The 4347-nt window shown below is 44.9% G+C and overlaps 1 pseudogene; it reads left to right on the forward strand.

The window, feature by feature from the left end:
• The first annotated feature begins 1339 nt into the window (after positions 1-1339).
• Positions 1340-2844, forward strand: LOC101419807 (FGFR1 oncogene partner 2-like; annotated as a pseudogene).
• Positions 2845-4347: the final 1503 nt, after the last annotated feature.

The following is a 4347-nucleotide window of genomic DNA, read 5'->3' on the forward strand; positions in this document are numbered from 1 at the left end:
GAGATGGATATTATTATTATCATCACCCCACCTATTTTACAGATAAGAAAACTGAGGCTCAGAGAAGTTCTGTAACTTGCCTAAGGTCACACAGCCTGTAAGGGTGAAGCCAGGATTTGAACCCAGGAAATCAATAACTGTGAAGTGTCTGAGGTTTTACTCTATTTGCAAGCTAAGTCAGCCTGCCACAGTTTCATGGATGCTGACCGAAGATAAGAAATTCCTGGGTCAAAGACTAAGGACAGGTGGCGGACTTGGCCCAGTGGTTAGGGCGTCCGTCTACCATATGGGAGGTCCACAGTTCAAACCCCGGGCCTCCTTGACCCGTGTGGAGCTGGCCCATGCGCAGTGCTGATGTGCACAAGGAGTGCCCTGCCACACAGGGGTGTCCCCCGCATAGGGGAGCCCCATATGCAAGGGGTGCGCCCCGTAAGGAGAGCAGCCCAGCACGAAAGAAAGTGCAGCCTGCCCAGTAATGGCGCCGTGCACACGGAGAGCTGACACAAGATGACGCAACAAAAAGAAACACAGATTCCCGTGCTGCTGACAACAGAAGCGGACAAAGAAGATGCAGCAAATAGACACAGAGAACAGACAACGGGGGTGGGGGGAGGGAGGAAGGGAAGAGAAATAAATAAATAAATAAATAAATCTTTACCAAAAAAAAAAATTAAAAGACCAAGGACAGTTCATTATGCATAGCCACAGTAGTAGCCTGAGTATCCACATTTCCTTTTGCCAGTTTCCTGAGACCCAGTTCCTACAGGGCAACGTGAAGAGGGCCAGGTGACACCTGCGCATGCGATGGATCAAGCTGCAAGAGAGGCACCCTAAGGTTAGGGTTCCTGAACCTTTGATCATGGGCCGAGAGCATGCCTGATGTCTATTCTGGAGGGGACACTATATCTTCCAAGACAGTTCACTACACACAGTTCCTGAAAAGACAGTCTGGAATAAAGTCAGTCAGTGCCTCTGTTTGCAAAACATGCAGAAACCTGAGAGCGCCATGGACAACTGTCCCCTAACAAGTCTAGGCTCTCAACGCCCACGCAGGGCCAGCCCTTCATGGCCTGTTTCTTCTGCCCGTGAGCGAGGAATGTTTTCACGTTTTAAAGAGTTGCTGAAAGGAAGGATTCCCAGGGAGAGTGATGGGCTCGAGGTGACACCTGCCGCCCCGCCGCTGTCCCTGTCCGCTGCTGTGTCTGCTTGCTAAGGAAGTGGAACAGGTGGCTCAGAGTCTCTTTCCTTGGGTCTTAGGTTCCCGTTGCCATAGACTTGGAGTCTCTAATCCCCACAGCTGAGGGCTGAGAGGGAGCGAAACTGGAGTATTCCTTTAGAAATGACTTGCACAATCAGGAAGACACTTGCTGACGCTGAGCTCTTGTTGAAAGATTGAGAGATCAGGACGATGTAGCAGAATCTCTTATTGAGCAAACCACAGCTCTCAACAAGTGAGTAGGAGCCATGAAGCAGGATCAGGAAGAAGTTCAAGAACTTAGTGAAGTTGTAAGACATCGGCCACCGTCCACATTGGTTATGGGAATCCAGCAAGAAGACTGACAAATCAGAGAATTGCAACAAGTGAGCAAAGATTTGCGTGCATCCCTGGAAGAGCATCAGTCTGCCTTGGAACTTATAATGAGCTAGAAGTGAAAACAAATGTTTATTTTTTTTTTAAGATTTATTTTTTATTTATTTCTTTCCCCTTTTCCACCCCCTCCCTCCCCCCTGTTGTCTGCTCTGTGTCCACTCGCTGTGTGTTTTTCTGTGTCCGCTTGCATTCTCTGCAGCACCAGGAATCTGTGTCTCTTTTAGTTGTGTCATCTTGCTGCGTCAGCTCTCCATGTGTGTGGTGACACTCCTGGGTGGGCTGTGCTTTTTTCGCACAGGGTGGCTCAATGAGGGGTGCTCTCCTTGCACGTGGGGCTCCCCTACGTGGGGGACACCCTGCATGGCACAGCACTCCTTGCGCATGGCAGCACCACGCGTGGGCCAGCTCACCACACAGGCCAGGAGGCCCTGGGTTTGAACCCTGGACCTCCTGTATGGTAGGCAGACGCTCTGTCAGTTGAACCACATCCCCTTCCCATGTGTCTCTTTTGGTTGCATCGTCTTGCTGCCTCAGCTCTCTGTGTGTGTGGCGCCACTCCTGGGCAGGCTGTGCTTTTTTTTGTATGGGGCGGCTCTCCTTGCGGGGCGCACTCCTTGTGCATGGGGCCCCCCTGTGTGGCAGGGCACTCCTTTGCACTCAGCAGCACTGTGCGTGGGCCAGCTCACCACATGGGTCAGGAGGCCCTGGGTTTGAACCCTGGACCTCCCATGTGGTAGGTGGATGCTCTATCAGTTGAGCCAAATCTGCTTCCCGAAAACAAATGTTTCAATTGTTAATGCCTGTCAAAAAAGCTGATCCTGGTCTAATAATGAAGTTAAAAGAGCCGCGCTCCAAGATCGACATGGTACATGATAACAACTCTGAAGGATTCTTCCTGGATGCATCTCAACCCATCCTTTAAGCAGGAGATACTTGGAAGCATGTCAGAATTTTACTAAAAGTTTGTGCTTTTTGGAGTCCTGATCAAATCGTTTTTCTAATAAAGAGAATTACAAGCACATGTTGCCCAAGTAACTGAAATGGCAGCAGTAATGAGGAAAGCCACTGAAATTGACAAGCAACAAGGTTGCAAGGAACAGGAAGGAGTATTTCAGCTGGAGCAAGAAAACAAAGGCTTGAGAGAGAGCCTTCAAATAACTCCAGAATCTTTTTGAACCTAGGAAGGTGCATCAGAAAGTACATCTTTGTCTGCATTAGTGACCAATGGTGACCTGAGTCTGAGGAAGAGCTGAAAAGCCTCTGAGTCTTTGAGCTTCTCCTAGAGCTCCAAATAGTCACTAGGGCTTGTCTACTAAATGAATGAATTAACAGAAAAGTGCATCTCTATTAACCCTTTGTTTTATTTTATATATATATATCTATGTACAGAACATGGCAATGATGTTTTTAATAAATAGCAACAAAAAATGTGTTCTTAATGTTCATAGACTTTATTCCACAACATCATTGAAAAGTAGAAACTGAGCCCTTGTTCACTGGTGAACAGAAGAAAGGTTTTCACAGTTATTCCTAAATACATCAAGAATTTTCAGGGAAGCAGATGTGGCTCAACTGATAGAGTGTCTGTCTACCATATGGAGGGTCCAGGGTTTGATCTCCAGGGCCTCCTGACCCGTGTGGTGAGCTGGCCCACACGCAGCCCTGATGCATGCAAGGAGTGCTGTGCCACACAGGAGTACCGCCACGTAGCGGTGCCCCACACACAAGTGTGCCCTGCAAAGAGAGCCGCCCTGCTTGAAAAAAAAAGTGCAGCCCGCCCAGGAGTGGCACCGCACACACGGAGAGCTGACATAGCAAGACGACGCAATGAAAAAAGACACAGTTTCCCAGTGCTGCTGGATAATGCAAGTAGATGCAGAAGAACACACAGTGAATGGACACAGAGTAGACAATGGGGTGGAAGGGGAGAGAAATAAATAAATCTTAAAAAGAAAAAGAATTTTCAGCAGTGCTGTGGGCATTCTGTATACTTGGATAAATTTGAATAGTTCCAATAAGTGTTTGGAAATTTATAGAATTATTCCATGTTAAAAATAACAAATTTGCCAACGTTTTGTGAATGGAAGATCTTCATACTAAATTTTATCCTTCCCGTTTGGTGTCAAAGTTAACAGATGGCTATGCACCAAGTGACTTTAACTTTAGTGATTGCCTCTCTACATTTCCATTCATTTAAATTTTTGTCAAAGAAACTTCAGTTTTAAAGACTGTAAGAATGTTCTGTATGTACCATAAAAAGAGGTTATTTAATTTTTGTTAACTTACTATAATTAATACTATAAGTAATACTTAGCTAATAATTGTCAATATGAAAGAGAAGGAGTACTACTTTCTAAGAAAGAAGATCACATAAGAGACATATTTAGTAGATTAAACTTCTCTGAAAGAATATGTTTGGGTTCTTAATCTGTATTGAAGACAAAATTTTTCTCTTCTCTGGTGGATCTTTAAGAATATTATCTAGCTCATTTAGCTAACTGAATTGAAATATTTGATGGGGGTAAGCTAGGTATGGTAATTTCAAAGTAAATTGGGAATTCACTTGGCCTTAACTCTTTTTAAATTAATTACTTTTAAGAGATACTAACAGTAAAAAGTAAATTATAATTTCAGGTTTTTTTTCTGTTTCCATCCTTGAACCAGTCTGATCCTCAATACCTATAAGACTTTTCCTACAACCATTCAGATGAAAGACAGAAAAAATTCTGTGGATTTTGAAGTATTTGTTTTTTTAA

This window comes from Dasypus novemcinctus, chromosome 5 (assembly GCF_030445035.2).
Source record: "Dasypus novemcinctus isolate mDasNov1 chromosome 5, mDasNov1.1.hap2, whole genome shotgun sequence".
Taxonomy (NCBI): Eukaryota; Metazoa; Chordata; class Mammalia; order Cingulata; family Dasypodidae; genus Dasypus; species Dasypus novemcinctus.